Here is a 20114-nt window from a genome sequence, read left to right as displayed (position 1 = left end):
TGGCTTAGAGCATCAAAGTGACACTAGATATCTGCATTTAAGCAATTTACTTTTCAAAAAAACCCAAACAAACCAAGTAACTTCTTTATCTGAAGTTAAGATTCAATGAAAATCAAATTCAGTCAATGGAAGTGATACTAGAAAACTGAATATTAAATCAGACCCTCTAACATTGTTTGTTGTAGGATTTTAAGAGATCTCAAATTAGTACAGAGGAAAAATACCCAACAAAACCACAGAACAAAATGGTTCATGGTACTTGATAACAGGGTTTACTGTTTCAGTTTTTTTCATTTCAGTAGTTATTTCCACTAGTAAAAAATGGGAGTAAAAATAATACCCTGCAATTGGCAAGATGAAGGGACATGATGATTCAGGCCCTCAAGCATTGATTTAAGAGAAGTAGCTTCAGACTAAAGACAATTGCCACATGCACAGATGTCACTTTGCTTAGCTGCTAACAGTTATTTGGCAGAATGTTGAGGACAACTGTGTGGCAAAATAGCCTTTGTTGTAGTCTCAAAGCATCAGAAAGAAGAGTGATTTAAATTAATGTCAAATCAACTCAGTTATACAGCTGTATCAGAGCCTCACTCAGCAGAATTAAAGTGAGCTTTAGCTTTTAGCTTCCCCTTAGCAGGGAGATTCACATAATTCACGTGTAAGGGCAACTGTACTCTGTGGCAGTCTGCAACTCTGCAAGTGGTTTTGCAGTATCTAGGAATCACTAGAATGTGGCACGTTATCTACTTTCCCATCATCTGTCTCTACTGGGCTGCCATGTAGTGAAAGCTTGCAGGATGAGGAGGGAGGGGTCTGGCTATAGCCTCCCCTCTTAGTAACGTCCTCAGACAGTGATTTTTCCAGCTATGAGGAAACTTTGTATTGCCAGAACAAAAAGGAATGAGAATATGGCCTTATGTGATTATTCTCCAGGTGAATAGTATCAGTATCTGCTGATAAAAATAAAATCATGTCATAAGAAAAGTATAATGTACCAAAAAAAAAAAAGCAGTATCTGATTCTAACAGTTCCTTGGAACATTTTCATCATAACAACTAGAAATGTATCCTTAATGTTATTTGTGTTTGCAGAAAGTTGGAAGGGATATTCAGAAATGTTTCCTTAATACCCTTGTCTCTTTTTAATTTTTTTCTGATGGCAAGGCACAGTTAAGTGGTCTGATACAATTCACTTAACTAGATAACAGAGGTTGGAAGGCAAAGCGTGTTTGACAGTTTGCAACTAAATGGATATATTTTTCTCCTAACAGCACAATAGCTTAATTGAGTGTGATAAGTACTTCACCAAGCACACTGGTGTATATGGCAGCTATGTTATCATTGTTAGGGTACCTCAAGTTAACCAACACTACCATTTTTCCCCTCACATCTGAGTGAAGAAATTATATTCCATAACACTATAGACCTGTTCCCTAAATAAACAGATATTAAAGCAATTTATTGCATTTTTTAAAACTTTTTTAAACTTTTAAACTTTATAAAAGTTAAATGTATTTTTCTTTCTTTTTCTTGCTACTTTCTTTTTCTGCTATAGGTATTTGTCATACAGACTTTTAGTACCAGTACTTAAATATACATTACTTGCAGCGATGCTTCTCCAAGCTTCTAAACAGCTTGAAATACACCAAAACAAAACCAAACCCCCCAAAACCCCCTTCCATCAAAACCCGCAAATTTACACATAAATTCAAGTATTTGTTTATTCAATATTAGTCCAATATTTTCACACATTATTCTCTGCTGGAATGACAGATCAACCTTTCTGTAACCAAATTCTAGGCTGGAAATGAGTTCATCCTTTTATCAATGATGAGTCTAAACCAGAGGTTTTTCACCTATAGTCACTTTTTCTTGATTGTAATTGAAGGATCAAGTTTTGGCCACTCTTTGCATGACAAAAAAGTCCCCAGTATGACCCAAAACAAGGGGTGTTTACAATGTGCAACTTATTTGTATTTACTTAGTAGAGATTACTAACTGTATAGTATGCTAAACTGAAAAGATAAATTTGTCTGGGATATCAAACCACCTTATAATGATCCACTTCTGGTGTGTTAATAAAAAAGGGGTATTTATCACAAGTAAAACATTATTTCACATTTTAAAGTAATAGTGCCAAGGGAAAACATGCAGACTGAATCTCATCAGAAAGGATTCTGAGAATGCCATTATCTACAGAAGTAAACTTTATTAGCCACACCAACACAATCTGTAAGTTTCACAGAGGTGCACTGAAATCATTATGAGGAAAAGAAAACCCAGCCAAGCGCTTGTCTTAATTCAAAAGATCAGCTGAAAAACTTCGCATTTCTCTTCTCTTCTCTTGTGCTCCCCAGCACAGAATGCTTTCATTTCCATTAATGAATTTCCTGCTCAGCTGTAGACAGACCTCTGGCAGTACAATCCACTGTGGCAACTGAAACCTACTCCATGGTGAGGTTTTGCAGTGTTTGCATTGCCTTAAGTGGTCACTTCCTCTGGGACTCAATGTTTGGTGCACCCTGTTGGATTTGAGACAGAGAAGATGGATCTACTACGGGCCCTGCATTAGAAGTCAAAAGACCTGTCCCTGTTTGACTTTCTGAAGCTTATGGTATTCTTGATCATGTTCAACAGTTGGTATCAAATCTTTTTATTCCTTGAAACAGGAGAAAATTGTAGCTGGAATAAATATAGGGAAGTTAATTGCCATACTGAAAAGATACAGCATTGTTTTTTCTGCACATTTCCTAACAGTTAGCTTTGGCTTTTTGACATAACAGAACAAATTCTTAAGAGCCACAGTTTAATGGATAGCAGCTAACCTCAAGGAAGAAAGTAAAACACCAGATTCTGTTCAGCTCTATGAAAGCAAGATGTGAAGAACTTTTATTTATTCAGGTTCACCAATGTGGAGTGCAAGTGCATGTGCACAGCACATTTCATGAAGCATTTACCAAAGTTTTGTGTTTTAAGACATGAACTTCAAGATATTCACAGTATGTTTCTCCTATTACTGCTGGAAGGACTGATTCTACTCCTGCTATTACTTTTGTTTTTGCAATGGAATGATGGAACACAGAAAAGAAAAATTTGGTTTCATATTTCAAGGAGAAATGTTATTTATTGTAACTTCAGCTGTTTACCTTTGTAGATCAATTCATCGAGATTATTTCGAGGTGAATTGTTTTACAAGTTAAGAATTTTTTAAATTCTTCCAGTTGTAACTAGTTACCAAAGAAACTACAGGAGAATAGTACTTAATTGTTCAAACAGAAAGAAGTCTGAAACCTTTTACATACGCAGAAATCTGATGGAATGTTAGCATAGACTTGCACTTTAAACTGTAAAATAGATTTTGCTACATCGTAAAAGTTACTGTTATTTTTATTTTTGCATTTTTTTAACTTCAGAGCCAACATAACACTTTCATAATGAAACATATTTGGGTGAAATACATATTAAATGGTTCCATACTAAGAAATAAAAAAGCTCATGAATATTATCTGATACACTACCCTCCCTTCCCCATTTTTACGTGCTGAATATGTGCAGTGTGCTGTTAAAAAAGTTCCTTTCCTGGTCAAGGAGACCAAATAAGAAGATAAATTCTTCTGTGCCCTTGTTATATGCACTTTATGGGAAGTAGAATGTTATGGATTCCCATCCCTGTGGTGCAGTATGTTCACGTAGTTCATATTTAATATAATTGTCTAAGTTCAGACTTAATTAAATGCATGGCATTCTTAACAGAAAGGATTGACCTAACAATCCATCTATGCAATCATGTTCTTTTGTTAATGGAAGGTTCTTGCAACTGCACTTTTTAAAAAGATCCTGTGTGAAAAATATCTTTTGAATATGCTAGATCAGACCCCAAAGATCCCCTCACATTGTTACAAAACTTGGTAAGTTGCAAGAGTCCACACTACCAGTGCTGGGCTAGTTTATGGACATCCAGACACCCTGGATCTTTGGGTAACAAAGAGGAGAGTAAAAAACCCTCTAAGGTCATGTGTTACAAGGAAGAGTTTTTGAGAACAGTTAAAGATTTAGATTGCTCTTTTCATCTGGCCTGAGGTGTTCAATATTTCACAGCACTGTATCATATGATTTAAAGAAGAATGTAAAACATTAAGAAATCAGAATTGTAGTATTTAAATGCCACTATTCACAGAAGGTAAATAATTCCTTAAGGTATTATGAAATGATTAAGATATGGAGATTTTAACTGCCTCATATGTTATGTATTTTTAAGTAATGTATCACTTCAGGAGAGATGGGGAGGAGGTACTGTTGCTATCAATTGACCACTCATGCATTAAGATTTCCTGAAGGGAATGTGCTGAGGATAGCTATCTTAATGCTGCCATACATGATACTATGAAGGCTGAATCATGTTCTATAGATTCTAAAGCAATTGTTTATTATAGGATGAAATCTGTCACTGCTCTAAGCACTGAAGTGTTATCTGAAGACAACTGGACTTCTTGCATTATTATTTTTATTCATAAGAATGACCACAGAACAAACTGAATCTTCATTATTTCATATATAAAAGCAATCTTGTAAAGAAAATGATGCCTCCTTAATTTTTGATTCATGTTGTGATCCAAGGGCCATTAAAGCTAAGGAATGGTGTCTTTTACGCATCATCATCCTCATCCTAGATGGTTGGTTTGTCTGTGCAGATGTATATAGTAAAAAGTGTACAAAAACTTAGGGATGCTGATGTACCAAGTTTTTGCTGTCACTATTCTTTATATAAGGCCAAACTATATGTTAACTTCACAAAAATTATTCCAAAGATTCCTGTGACACTGTCTCCTTAAAAAGTGGAAAGTACGTGTCTTTTCCCCCCCTCATTTTTTCTAGCAGTTAAGTATGTAATGAAGATCACAATATAGGTTATGAAGGTCAATATCAATAGTAAACACCTAAAATATGTTTGAATGCTAATAAAACCTTCTTCACTAGGAAGGGTAGTGCAGCACTGAAATGTGTTAGAGTATCCATGGGACTGTAGTCTCCAGGAGATTTTCAGGACTTTGCTGTACGAAGTCACAGCTGGTCTAGAGAAAGCAATTGCCCTGCTCAAAACAGAGGATTGGACTAGACAGCTTGCAGAGGTCCCTTCCAGGCAAAGTATTTGCAGTTCTAATACAGTGCTACAAAAGAATATCGAGGGCAAAGTAGAAGAGTCTTTCTCTTCTATACATAGGCTTCCTGATTGTGAAGTTCAGGAAACCGGTGATGCTCATCAAACACTGTTGTGAAATAAAGGATATTCAACGAACTTCTGTAAGATACAGAGAAGTGGTAATATCAATGCTGCATTAAATCAAAGAGTATTTCTCTACTGTTAGCAAGAATGCATGTGAAATGTAGTTACCTAAGTTTATTGTTAAAACTTTTTTTACATAACTGATGATTTCAAATTTCTAAATAAAATGCTGAAACTATCTGAAACCCTTGAAGACTAATCCATTTCTGTACTAGTCAAATGAATGAACCTTGTTTGCTTGACATACTACTGCTGTAGCTCTTCACACATTTCAAAGATAACAATAATCTTTTTCAGAATATCTTTCAGTCTTTAACAGTTCTTACCTTATATATTCTATTTTTCACAAGGCCAAATTATTACTCAGTATATGATTATTTTACATTTTAAATTAAAAATATTTTTTCATAAAATTATACTTTAAATCTTTCAAATTATGAGGCAGCAGTTAGAGCAAGATCCCATCTAAATGTGACTGATGTACTCAAATCAGGATCTATTTGATATAAATAGATTTTGATTGTTACAAATTTTATGACAATTTGCTTACCTCTACAGTCAAGGATTTGGAACAGCTGTTGGTTTGTGTTTTTTTTTCAATTTGCTGGCAGCAGTAACCTCACAGAGAACTGCTACTCCTAAAAAATCTACCTAGTAAAATAGCATTTAGAATCACTAAACCTAGCAAATTATCCTAAAAATATAATTCTTTCAGTTTGTTGATGTACACTCAGATATTTTCTTCCTCAACTTAATTTTTCACTTAGCTAGGAGAAGATTTGTAACTGTATCAATGGAATTTTTAAATAGTATGAAATTTTTAGACTTTAATGATTGAAGTAAGAATACTTGATTCCAATAAACACATAATAACAGACGTGTATAATAATAATTTGTTACACATTGATTATCATCACATCAGTTAATTGTCTTGGTTATTATCATCTTTTGGGTTATGAACGTCTGCAGGTAACACTGTGTCACTTTCTCTTCCCATCAAAAATCTAAGAATGTCAACTGTTTCAGAAAGATGACTTAGAAAATTTACTAATTTCTTACAATGGGACTACTTAAAAGGACATATTTATCCACATATATTTTTCTGAAATGGATATCTCTTTGGTTTTCATTACACTTCAGATAATCTCAGAAAATAGAGAAGGCATGGCAATATTAATGCTCAGCAGAGGAAAGCACTGCTCTAATTGCAGTGCTTCTTGCTAATGTTAATTAGTAATCCATCTTTTCACAGTCTTTGCATGGTATTTTATCTATTACCTGAAACCAGATACTTCCATACAGATTTAGAGGAAAAAATGCATGCAATGACATTTTCTATTTTCTTATACTCTTCTCTAGGTATGTACTTTAGTAATTCTTGGAGACCAGATACTAAATGGATCTTTGGTTTGGCCTAGGATGACTGTTAGTTATATGCATAGCTCATAATATGCACTTGTGTAGGATCACCGTGGAAACCAATTTTCTCAGAAATACCTATAACTACGAGTGCTTTCTTGACATTTTTCAATGGAATCTTTTTAATAGAAATTCCTCATAATTTCCATTCTTATATTCATGTATTATCTTAAGCTTGTAAATTAAGCATCTGCAAGATTGTACAAACCTGGATGTGTTTCTACCAGAGAAATTACTTAGCTACTTCAGGAGGAAGTGAAAAATTCAGATGATCAAAGTAATCGCAGAGGATCATCTGTAAAAATTTAATGAAGTAACTGCTACTTTAAGCTTAAATACAGACAGAAGAGTTCAAAAGGTTTTTGTGTAAATGGACACAAAAATGCTTCTTACTCCTACAATTTGAAAGTAGAAAATTAGACACTAGGAATGTAGTTATTCAATATTAATGTCAAGCAAAATTGATTAACTACATATGAAAATACACTCCTATAAACACTTTCTTTCCACATAATTTTTTTTTTTTCAGACAGGAAAGTCCTAAACAGCTATGGAAAATAATTCAGCTAATTCACAGGCATACATACTATTCTGTTAGCACTGATTTGAGTCCTTGGTCTCACTTCTAATAGGAAGATCCAAGAGAGGACTGAAAAATGTAAACATTGTTTTAATCAAAACAGCTGTAGAAAACCCAACCCAAACAAAAAAAGACCCATACAAGACCCACACCCCAAAACCAAGATATAAATCAAAGAAGTCATTAAGAAAACAAAAAAAAAAGGTAAAGAGGTAAAAAAATTTCAAGTACTGATCACTGCTGTCTGCATAGCCTGTCAGTATTTCTCTTCAACATCTGTTTTGCTTCTTTTTTTTTTCTCCTTTTTATTTTCTTCTTCTTTTCTTTCTTTTTTCTTTTTTTCCTTTTTTTCTTACTTAAATATATGTATAACTTTGTGGCACAAATAAATTTAGGTTGTGAGGTTTTTAGGTGGCATAATTCTAGGTGTTGCTCACTACTGGACAATGTCAGTATTTATTCAGGGCTTTAAAAACAAACATATGTCTAAGCTCCTAATAAACATACTAGTGTACAACTCCTTACTTAGTGTATTTTCTCTTTTGTGGTAAAAACATCACAATACAAACAAGGTGTTGGTTGATGAGAAACTTAACATGAGCCAGCAGTGTGCTCTTGCAGCCCAGAAAGCCAACCCTATCCTGGGCTGCATCAAAAGGAGTGTGACCAGCAGGTCGAAGGAGGTGATCCTGCTCCTCTACTCTGCTCTCGTGAGACCTCACTCGGAGTATTGTGCGCAGTTCTGGTGTCCTCACCATAAAAAGGACATGGTACTGTTGGAATGAGTCCAGAGGAGGGCCACAAGGATGATCAGGGGACTGGAGAACTCCCGTATGAAGACAGGCTGAGAAAGCTGGGGCTGTTCAGCCTGGAGAAGAGAAGGCTGCATGGAGACATCATAGCAGCCTTCTAGTATCTGAAGGGGACTATAAGGGTGCTGGAGAGGGACTCTTCATTAAGGACTGTAGTGATAGGACAAGGGCCAATGGGTTCAAACTTAAACAAGGGAAGTTTAGATTGGATGTAAGGAAGAAGTTCTTTACTGTAAGGGTGGTGAGGTACTGGAATGGGTTGCCCAAGGAAGTTGTGAATGCTCCATCCTTGGCAGTGTTCAAGGCCAGGTGGGAGAAAACCTTGGGTGATATGGTTTAGTGGGAGTTGTCCCTGCCCATGGCAGTGGTGTTGGAACTTGATGATCTTAAGGTCCTTTCCAGCCCTAACTATTCTATGATTTTATGGTTCTACAGTTTATATGGAGAGAGGAAAAAGGAAAGGAATTATAGCTCAGTCTGCCTTGGAAGTTTTCATCAAAGTTCAGCCTGATGGAAAAATTGTGTTTTCAAGACCCTCAGTATTTAAAACAGGAAGACATTTTCTTTTTTCCTTCTTTCTTCATTTTTTTTCCAAAACAATACCATTTCTTTTTTCTGTTGAACACAGTTTTCAATAATTAAATGTTTCAGTTTGTCAGACTGTTTTGAGATTACTCACCTCTTATTTTTCATAAAATTTGTAAGATGGGAGCCTATGATTTTATTTTGCTTTTTTTTCAGTTGAAAAAATTTATTCATTTAGCAACACCTTCTATTACATCTTTACAATTTTCTGTCTATCTTGATTTCTGGAAAACTTAGCCACAATAAAATGAGAGGAGTGTAGGAAATGCAGACTGCAAGATGGCAGAGTACTGGGGTGGCTCTGATACAAGTTTAGTATCTGTAACCGCCAAAATTGGATTCCTTTCCTTTCCTACTACTCATCAACACATTTTCCTAGAACCTCAGTTTCCAAACAGTGGAAGGACAATACTTCGTGCTATTAAAATGAAGGGCTACTTCTGTTCATATGCATATTGGATTGCCTCAAATATGTTAGGTTATAGTGGAAGCAAAGATAATCTTTCTTTCTAAGAAGAAATCACAAGAAAGAAAAAATGTCTAAGGGCTTTCCAATCTGGAAATCTAAGCTTCTAAACAGGAAAAGTTTAAAAAAAAGAAGCAAACATAAGAAATTACAGAACTGACGAGAAATTACATCATCTATGAATAGGAGTTTTTAATACTATTATTTTTTGCTACCATGTTATCATCTGAGATGTTAAATGCCCTCCCAAGCCCTCTTAAATGTCTCTAAAGCACCCAGAAACCTATAAATGTTCTGTAGCTAGTATAGGACATTGGCTGTCACTGCCTAGTGCTGTATATTACTGCGCATATATATATTTATGTATATATATTTTAAGGAGGAAGTTCTTTACTGTGATGGTGATGAGGCACTGGAATGGGTTGCCCAGGAAAGTTGTGAATGCTCCATCCCAGCGGTGTTTAAGGTCAGGTTGGACAGAGCCCTGGGTGACATGGTTTAGTGGGAGGTGTCCCTGCCTATGGCAGGGGGGTTGGAACTAGATGATCTTAAGGTCCTTTCAAACCCTAACTATTCTATCATTTATGATATATGCACTATACTGATCCAGAAAACCCACAGGGAATAGAACTTGAGCAAGTGCAGGACCAGGGCTTGCCATTTTGATGTATTAAGGAAGTAATAAGGATTTGCTATTACTGAAGTGCAGTCATTGAGAATTTAAGGAGTAAATGTACTAAATTTCCATGACTATTAGCATTTTCCTATAACACTAGTCAAATTCTTATTAATTCATGCTGGCAAAGACATTGTAGCATCTAGATAATAAAGAAACATTTTATTAAAGACTTACTTTAGGTAAAATGTGGTTTTCAATATATATGGAATAAAAGTCACTCTGAAATGATAGCGTGAGTGAGTCCTTTGTTTTCCTTCACCTCTGTATAGTCATTGTAGCCACATGAATGTGGGAGAAAGAGGAAAAAAAAGAACAGTATTTGGTGCTTGTTCCTCTTGACTTGTAGAGCTGAATAGGAAAAACAAAGAGGCAATATACTTACATTGAGTTCATTTTCCAAGTCCCTGTGACAAAACTAACCTAAATGACCAAGGCAGTAAAAGCATTACTCATTCTGTTTTCTAAATGTCTACAGAGACGTTTTCTTATAGCAAATACAAGGGGGAAAAAAAAACAAACAAAAAAAAACTTTAAAAAAAAAAGGCTACTAGCTTACTGTAGGATCTGTCAGGCAAATGACAGTTTGTCTGGTTTATGGAAAAGATACCATTATAAGATTTGAATTCAGAGTTCCAAAACCAAAAATGTTAATCAGTCTCCCAGAGCTGTGTCAGCTGTGCATTATCAATGAATAAACTGTGCCTTCATAGACTTCAATTATCATAAGGTTTTTGTATTACATAAAGGTACATTTGCAGATTGAAAATTAAATAGCATAAATCTAGAATGCCATTTCTTACTTATTTCAGACAAAACTCAGTAACAATTCCATTGTTTAAAATATGTTTGTTTGTGTTTGCCCAGGCACATAACACATTATTTGTGTATCTGGTCATCCGCAGATGTGAAAGAGAATGAGGTTCATGCTCCATGATAGAATCTGGATTCTTCAGCAATTAATCACAGGTTTTTTTCATTCAAGTTACAGGAAAGCTTAAGGTATGGCAAAGCACCTGTACAGTACTGAACTATCTTAAGATCTTAAGTGTGATCACATTTACATTAGTAACAACGAAGAACACATTTTGCTATTTACTTATTTGAAGGAAAAAAAGATGTTTGTAAGAAATAAATGATCGTGAACAAAGATAGGGATCTAAGAGATATATATGCATAGCTAGAATTGTAGAATCATAGAATCATAGAATAGTGTTGGAAAGGACCTTAATATCATCTAGTTCTAACCACCCTGCCATGGGCAGGGACACCTCACACTACACCATGATACATGTATGCAGAAACATATGAAAGTATAAAAATTAAACATAAATAAATCCTTGAAAACCTTTACTAAAGCATTAGGGGTATTTTGTTGTTGTTGAGGCAGAACAATAAGATATCCAAATGCCAGATACCAGCAGAACAAAATTATTAACAATTTTGCAAAAATGGGACTTTTTCATAGTGGTTCATGAACTGACTGTGATTAAAGAAGACTACTTTTACAAAGAAAACAGATGGGCAAGAAATATTAATACATCCTGTTTATTCAAAACCAGAAAGGCCTCAGCTAAATTCCTGTTGTCAGGTTTGTACAATGTACTTGGAGAAAAAATTAGAACAGCTGAAGAAAGACCAGAGGATATCAAAGAGATGATCAGTGTCTAGAAAATACAGGTCCTCTGAAAAGATTTAATGAACAGGGACTGTTTGTCCTAATGAAGAAGAATCATGGAAGGAGCAAGGTGATATTATTTTTAATACCTAAAAGTATGATACAGAGAGGTGTCATGGTTTAAACCCAGTCACGCAGCTCGTTCACTCAATACCCCCTTCTTGCCCTCCCCCTACTACCAGAGGGACGGAGAGGAGAATCAAAAAGAATGCAACTCCCACAGGTTGAGATAAGAACAGTTTAGTAACTAAGGTATAACACAAATCACTGCTGCTACCACCAATAATAATAATGATAATGGAAATAATAAGGGAAGAGAATACAACATCTCAGCACCAGCTGATGGATGACTTGCCCCACTCCACCCGACCGAGCACCAACCGATACCTCGTCCAACCCCGCAGTGCCCTAGCCCTTCCAGGTAACTCTCAGTTACATCCTGGGCATGACATGCTGTGGTATGGAATACCTCTTTGGTCAGTTTGGGTCAGGTGTCCTGTCTCTGCTTCCTCCCAGCTTCCCCTCCTCCCTGGCAGAGCATGAGGCTCAGAAAAGTCCTTGGCCAGACCAAACATTTGAGCATTATCAACTCTGTTCCTAGGCCAAAAGTCAAAACCACAGCAATGCACTAGCTACTAAGGAGAAAAAATGACTGCTACTGCTGAACCCAGGACAAGAGGAAAGGAAAAATTTTTAAGGTACAAAAGAACTAATGGCCTTAAAACTTAATAGGGAAAAATTAGGTTAGATGTAACTAAAAATCCCAATGGAACCATGTAATAAAAATAGTAGAATATTTAAACACACTGACAGGCTGCTAAATCTCTTACGAGGGTCTTTAAATGAAGCTGGATAAGCATCTGTCAAAAACATTGTGAGTACAATTAATGCATCCTTGGAGCAGGGATTTCACTTCAGCTCTAAGATTCCGAAATCAATGCATAGTACACTGTTATTACAGGAGGAGGGAATTCATGTTTTCCTTGTGGGAGAAGTCTTTTAATCCATGTCTTAGGACATTGTTGCCTCTTTGAATCACTTTCAAAAGCAAGATAGAAAATTCATTAGCAGGTGTATTGTACTCCATTTAATTTTATCTTTTCATGGAGTTGTTAAACTAGAGTATTGTTCATAGTAACCAGCACCAGCTGGGATGGATTTTTTTTAAGCCTCAGAATATCCCCTGACAAATGAGAAGTTGGAGCTAAAACTTGTGCTGCACAGAAATATGTACATAGGAACTGTCATGTACATAGTATTACTGTCTCTTTTTTAATTAAAATTCACCAGTTTCAGAAGTTCTGTCTTTTTATATATAATGACATTCCCTTCATCTACCACTACTCAGAGGAGCACTGAGATGAGGCATCAGGTTAATTTATTCTTCATGAGAAATTAATTGAAATAATCTATTCTAGAAATGGAAATATCAAGGGTAATTGAAAAGGTCTAAATCCATTAATAAGTAACTGAAATTATCCTGTTTGAGGTCGTTGTGAGTGGTGGGAATGATATTTTGGTTATATAAGTTTTTTTTTCCCTTCTAGCATAGTTATTCCTTGCTTGCTTTGAAAACATTTTAGAAACCACAGCTATCAAGTATCCCCCATACTCATTTTGGTGACACTGAATTAATAGTGTTTCTGCTATTTGTCTTTAATTATTAGATACTTGTGCCACCATAATTATGATGTTTTCCTGGAAAGATATATTTTTTTAAAGGGTTTGGTTTTTTGTTATGCATTAGTATAAAGGAATTTTCTATCACCACTAATGATTCTTGGACTTCGTGTCATTAGCATATTCTTCTTAAAAGTGGTGAATGCTAAAGGTTATGTACTGTTTAGAATAAATTCTGTGATAATCAGCAGTATTTTGTCCCAAAAGGAAAACTCTCATACAGAGTGTATTTATTGGAACGGAAATATAAAGCTTTGATGTAAGTCTGTTTCAGAAGTGAAAAAGAAGCTAAACCAGACACAATGGTTTGTACAGACTGTGTGTTTCCAAATCTTTTTGACACTCTGTCCAGAAGAATCAACCAGGCAACCAAGTGGATTTGGAGGAGATTTCCTAAGTGATTTTAAAAAGTAACATGTTTTCTTAATTCATCAACTGTTATTAAATTAGTGTTCTCCCTTAACTGTCACCTCAGGTTTAATTCAAGCATAATTCTACAGTTATATCTAACCACAGGGCATGTATTCACAAAAAACATTTAAAATGCCTTTTTCTTTTGCAGATGTTCTCTGTGTATTATTCCACATTACAATTTTTCTTTTAATATTGTAGAACGGCAGTCCTATTAAGAAGATAGCGTTTAATAGTGTAAGTTACCTCCTTAGCTTAGAAACCATCTAGTATACCAAATAGATGGAAATGTCTTTCTCGTTCAAAGCAAGTGCTGTTATAACAACTTTCCCTCTAAATGGAAATGAGCGAAGATTTAAAGAAATTTGTATGTGTGTGTAAAAAAAATTGTAAAATATGCACAAGCATTCATGCGTGCATCCATACACATACACATCTATACACTCTTTTGTCCCTGATGCCTTTTTAAACATATCACATCCCATTCCCGTTCTTCAGGTCATGTCTGAAAGCACATTTGCCATTATGGCTCAAAAAGATTTTAAGCCGGTCACTTTTATTTGTGATGAATAAGCACCCCATTTTTTTTGGTGGATTTAAACATTCATATTTTGAAGAAATCCAGTCAGCATACAAGCCACTGGACAAACACGGCTCTTCCTCTTTCTTTCTCATTCTCAAAAACCCAGGAAACCTTACCAGATTAAGAGAGAAGAGATTGAATACTCACATCTGCTAGTTCTTCCAGTTACTTTACATTCTGAAACAATGAAATGTTCTGTAAATAGCATTACACTGAGCATGTACTCCCAGTAGGAACACTCACACACACAACACATACACATGTGGATGTATGCAATCATGTATATATACTACATATATGTATATACACACACATGGCAAAACCAGACAGGCACACTCAGCACCCACACACAAGCAAGATCAATGGCCTCATCCTATTTCCCTCCCTGGCTGATTAGGGTGAAGGTCTGTTAGTGGGAAATATATATGTGCAGGTGTACATGTGTGCAATGTGGATCCCTCTGGCAACTGGGCTCAAGGCACTGGGTCTGACTAGTAGCTGCCCCTGGATGCCAATCTTCCCAGTCTGCAGCAATTGGACATACAAGCCCCTGAGGCCACCACTGGTGCAGAAGCACACATATGCCAGATCCCCCAGTAGCTGGCCATGGACACACAGTCAGTCCTGTACTTCATCCTGAATCCTCCCCAGGTGCCTCATTCCTAAACACACACGCACACGTGTGTTTCACAAATGAGGACCCAGACCCCAGAGTCTCTCTGTCAGCTGGATGGGACACCCCTGGTCCCTCCAGCAGCCAACTCACATTTACAGACATGGCTGTAATGGTGTAACACACCCCTGGGTGCCAGGCCGCTTCACCTGCTCACTGGCTAGACCAGCTTGATCTTCACTAGTGCTCACACATTGGTTCACACACATTCACTCATTCCTGTTCCTGGCACCAGACACCAGTCTGTCAAGATAGTGTATTACCTAAAAGAGAGCTAGACATCCAGGGAAAAAAAAAAAACAAACATTCAGAGAATAGAGAAGATCAGGTTTGTGACCACCTGAGGAACGTGAAAATAATTAATGGGACCTGATGAGATGCATCCCAGAATCCTGAGGGAATTTGCTGATGTAGTTGCCAAGCACTCTCTATCATACTTCAAAAGTCCTAGCAGTCAGGTGAAGTCCCTGGTGACTGGAAAAAGGGAAACATTGCACCCATTTTTAAAAAGGATAGGAGGACCCTGGGAGCTACTGACTTGTCAGCCTCCCCTCTGTGCCCAGGAAAATCATGGAACAGATCTTCCTAGAAGCTATGCTAAGTCACATGGAGCACACTGAGGTGACTTGAGACAGACAGCATGGCTTCACCAAGGGCAAGTTCTGTCTGTCCAATCTCGTGGCCTTCTGTGATGGACTGACTACATTAGTGGACAAGGGAAGAACTGCAGACGTTGTTTATCTGGAATTCTATGAGACCTTTGACATGCTCTGCCAAAGCATCCTTCTTTAAATTGCCAAGATATGGATTTGATGGATGGACTGTTTGGTGGATGAGGAATTGGTTGGGTGGTCACATCTAGACGGTTGTGATCAAGAACTCAATGTCCAGAGGGAGATTGGTGAACAACTAGTGCACCCCAGGAGTGCCTACGGGGACCAGTACAGTTTAGTATCTTCATCAAGTATATAGTGGGATCAAGTGAACCCTCAGCATGTCCACAGATGACAGCAAGCTGAGTGGTGGGACAGGATGCCATCCAAAGGCACCTGGAAAAGCTGGAGAAGTGGGACCATGTGAAACTCATGAGGTTCAACAAGGTCAAGTATAAGGTACCACACCTGGGTTGGGGAAACCCCCAGTATTAATAGAGGCTTGGGGCTGAAGAGATTAAAAGTAGGTCTATGGGGAAGTGCTTGTAAATGTTTGTTGATTAAAAATGGTGTGAGCTGGTAATATGTGTTTGTAACGTAGAAAGCCAACTCTGTGTTGGGCTGCTTCAAAAGAAGTGTACCAGCAGATCAAGGGAGGTGATCATGCCCCTCTAGTCTTCTGTGGTAAGACTCTACCTGGAAAACTGAGTACCAAGGTTCCCAACAACATAAGAAGGACTGGGACCTGTTGGAGCAAGTCCAGATGAGGGCTATAACAGTTATCAGAAGGCTGGAGTACCTCTTGTATGGAAGAAGGGCTGAGGGAGTTGGACTTGTTCAGCCTGGAGAAGAGAAGGCTATGGGGAGACCTTGGTGCAGCCTTTCAGTACTTAAAACTGTTAAGTTACTTAGAGTTGTCATGGTTTAAACCCAGCCAGACAGCTCGTTCACTCACTCCCCCCCTTCTTGCCCTCCCCCTACTCCCAGAGGGACAGAGAGGAGAATAGAAAAGAATGCAACTCCCACAGATTGAGATAAGAACAGTTTAGAAACTAAGGTATAACACAAATCACTACTGCTACCACCAATAATAATAATAATGATAAAAGAAATAACAAGGGAAGAGAATATAACACCTCTCCACCAGCCGACCAATAACTCGCCCCCCCAGCCCAACCAAGCACCGACCAATACTTCCGCCAACCCTGCAGACTACGAGCCCTTCTGGGTAGCTCCCAGTTACATCCTGGGCATGATGTGCTGTGGTATGGAATACCTCTTTCTTTGGTCAGTTTGGGTCAGGTGTCCTGTCCCTGCTTCCTCCTGGCTTCCCCTCCTCCCTGGCAGAGCATGAGGCTCACAAAGTCCTTGGCCAGACCAAAACATCGCTTGTTATCAGCTCTGTTCCCAGGCCAAAAGTCAAAACACAGTGCTGCACCAGCTACCAAGGAGAAAAATGACTGCTACTGCTGAACCCAGTACATTATCCACCCCTTATTCCATACCATTCACGTCATGCTCAGATCCCATATTTTCAATATACCATCACCTTATCTAAGTGCACTGTTATCTTAGTGCATGGCCCAGTCCCTACAAAGCTGCTAAATCCATTTGGTCCATGATGTCAGGCTCCATCTCTTGTAACAGTCTTCCAGAGCAGGAGAGACTGTGTGCAGTGTTCAAACTCGTGAATAACCTGGGCAATAGTGTCCATTGCTAAGTCCACCCCTCGATCATGAGTCCATCTCTGTGTTGCATCTCTGCTCTGATGGCCTGAAGTGCCATGGGCCCACCAGGCTCAAAATAATTCACTGTCCCCTTCATCAGTTTCTGCAGCTTGTTGCTGGGGACTCCATACAGCTGCCTTCCATCTCCGATGCTTCCAAAGCACTGGAGGGGTCCAGTGGACTAGACACTTGCCCATACTGTCACACACACCCTGCCACTCATGACTGTCCAGCCTTGGGGAAAATCTCCTGTCCCTTCTATATTGTCATCTAACCCCAGACAAGACCCAAACCCTACTCTGCTTAACTTTTGAGATCAGACAAAATGGTCGTGGGTAAAACACAGTCTGTGTGTGTGCCAACACGCTGATCCCCATCACAATCAGCAGGCAGGTCCCAAGGATACCCAAAGGCCATTCACAACCTTCAGAACTCTCAAACGATGCTGCTGGACTTGTCACTGGGGCTGGTGTAGCTGCTGTGCTTGCCGGCTCTCCCACCACCAGCTTCTCTTTTCCTGAGTCCAGCTCTTCCTCCTCTGCCTGGCTGGGAAATGCTGCGTGGTCTCCTGCATCCTCCTGGGGCTCGGCGGGCGGCTGCCGGGAAATGCTCTCGGCCGTCGCAGGGCTCGGGTCCTCCGCGGGGCTCGGCTGCTCCTCGAGGCTCCGCTCCTCCGCCCCCTTCTCCCTCTGCTCGGCAGCCGCCTCCTTCGTCTCCTCGACCGCCCCGACCTTCTCCACCGGCAGCCGTCCCCTCGCGGCCTCCGGCCCCGCTCCCGCCGCCGTTTGGTCCCCGGGGCCGCTCTCCCGGGCCGCTTCAGCAGCCGCCGGCTCCCGGGGCCGCTCCCCCTCGGGTCCCCGCAGCCTCACGAAGATGGAGGCGAGGGCGAGGGCCAGGACGGTGAAGAGCAGCCTGACGGCCAGGTACAAGTCCACGGCCACGTCCGTCCCGCCCTGCTGCTGGAGCCCACCCGTGTTACAAGCCATTGCCATAAAGTACAGTGAGACAAGAACCTTAGCCCAGGCCCCACACTTGATAAACACTATCGCAGCAAATACCGTCTCTACGTAAGTTACAACATTCTGAAACTGTGAGATCAAGAGGAACGACTCTGAGAGCCAATAAATCATCATTGTGTCAAGTGACTATTAATCCAGTTAGATCTGTCGTTATCTCAACCCCTCATGCCCCACGCTGGGTGCCAAAAAAGAACTGTCGTGGTTTAAACCCAGCCAGACAACTCGTTCACTCACTCCCCCCCCTTTTTTCCCTCCCCCTACTCCCAGAGGGACAGAGAGGAGAATTGAAAAGAATGCAACTCCCACGGGTTGAGATAAGAACAGTTTAGTAACTAAGGTATAACACAAATCACTACTGCTACCACCAATAATAACAATGATAAAGGAAATAACAAGGGAAGAGAATACATCACCTCACCACCAGCCAACCAATAACTCCCCCCCCCCGCCCAGCCCAACCAAGCACCGACCGATACCTCCTCCAACCGTGCAGACTACCAACCCTTCTGGGTAGCTCCCAGTTACATCCTGGGCATGACGTGCTGTGGTATGGAATACCTCTTTGGCTAGCTTGGGTCAGGTGTCCTGTCTCTGCTTCCTCCTGGCTTCCCCTCCTCCCTGGCAGAGCATGAGGTTCACAAAGTTTTTGGCCAAACCAAAACATCATTGTTATCAGCTCTGTTCCTGAGCTGAAAGTCAAAACACAGCACTGCACCAGCTACCAAGAAGGAGAAACATGACTGCTACTGCTGAACCCAGGACACAAGTAAGATGGGGACAAAATTTTTTGCAGAGCCTATTGTAACAGGAAAGCAGGTAATGTTTTTAAACTAAAATATGATAGATTTAGACTACATATAAGGAAGAAATTTTTATTGAATGTGGTGAAATAGCGGAACAGATTGCCCAGATAGGTGGTAAATACCCTATCCCTGGAAACCGCAGCAACGTAGTTAACTTTTACAGGCAATTATATCTATGTACTAAGCCATGCCTAGGAATACTGTATTTAAATAAACTCTCTGTCTCCCCGTAGAAATATGAAGATTCATCTCAACTGCCTTTTTACAAAGGAAAATATTAATGCTTATAAGCTTCTGGTGAAAATACATAAATTGAACAAAGAAAGAACATACTGTCTTGGAAGTGAACATCAAGCTCATATGGACATCACTTAAAAAAAAACAAACATAATTAGACAAAATTTTCATTTAAGATGTGAAGAACTTCAAAGCTATGCTTTTAATGACAGAAACAAAGATCAGCAGTTCTAGGTTAAAGTCATATTGCATATTGCTGGCACTGCACATTCAAAGGTGGGGGGGGGGGGGCGGGAAGTAGTTGAATTATTGTTCAAGCTTTCTTACTTGTGTTCCTAGTCTTATTCTTCTTTTCCCCAGGATGTATTTATAAAATCTTGATTTTTTTTGTCCACATTGTCACAAGTGTTGTGCCTTTTGCAGCAGTAACGTAACATTGAAAAGTCTTAATCCTGTATCTTTAAATTTACAGGTAGAAGAGCAAAAGCAGATCTGACCTCAGGACACACTTATCTTTGGGGTTCAGTTTCAGGTTCCTTTTGATCATGGCACTATAAACCTGTCATTTCTGTCTGTCATTTTATAAGCTACTTAAATCTTCATATCATAGGTAATTCATTAGCAGGTTGATATATAAAAATTATTTGTTGATAATCGGATTGATCAATTCTATTTCAATGTCCAGAAGTTAATATTTATGTATAAACCCTGTGCAACTCACAGTACCTTAGATTTAAATCTCATTATTCTCTTGAGGGCAATGGCATGACTACATTCCTCATCTTACAACTGGCAAAAGAAAGAGATATAAATGAATGGGATTCAA

At 38.8% G+C, this 20114-nt stretch overlaps 1 protein-coding gene and 1 long non-coding RNA gene across 2 annotated transcripts in view; one reads left to right on the top strand and one right to left on the bottom strand.

Annotated features, from left to right (window-relative positions):
• Window positions 1–20114, top strand: part of LOC134166689 (T-cell activation Rho GTPase-activating protein-like) — a 1836444-nt gene that overhangs the window by 1215844 nt on the left and 600486 nt on the right. The window lies entirely within an intron of this gene.
• Window positions 11727–20114, bottom strand: part of LOC134166696 (uncharacterized) — a 122934-nt gene continuing 114546 nt past the window's right edge. Inside the window, exons 2-3 of the long non-coding RNA XR_009965957.1 lie at window positions 16887–17051; window positions 11727–12093 (exon numbers count right to left, since the gene is read on the bottom strand). This is a non-coding gene — a long non-coding RNA (uncharacterized LOC134166696). The remainder of the gene's footprint in view (window positions 12094–16886; window positions 17052–20114) is intronic.

Source organism: Pezoporus occidentalis, unplaced genomic scaffold (genome assembly GCF_034315485.1).
Source record: "Pezoporus occidentalis ecotype Australia unplaced genomic scaffold, CSIRO_AGI_Poc_V1 ctg27, whole genome shotgun sequence".
Lineage (NCBI taxonomy): Eukaryota > Metazoa > Chordata > Aves > Psittaciformes > Psittacidae > Pezoporus > Pezoporus occidentalis.
This window is presented reverse-complemented; position numbering and strand designations above follow the sequence as displayed.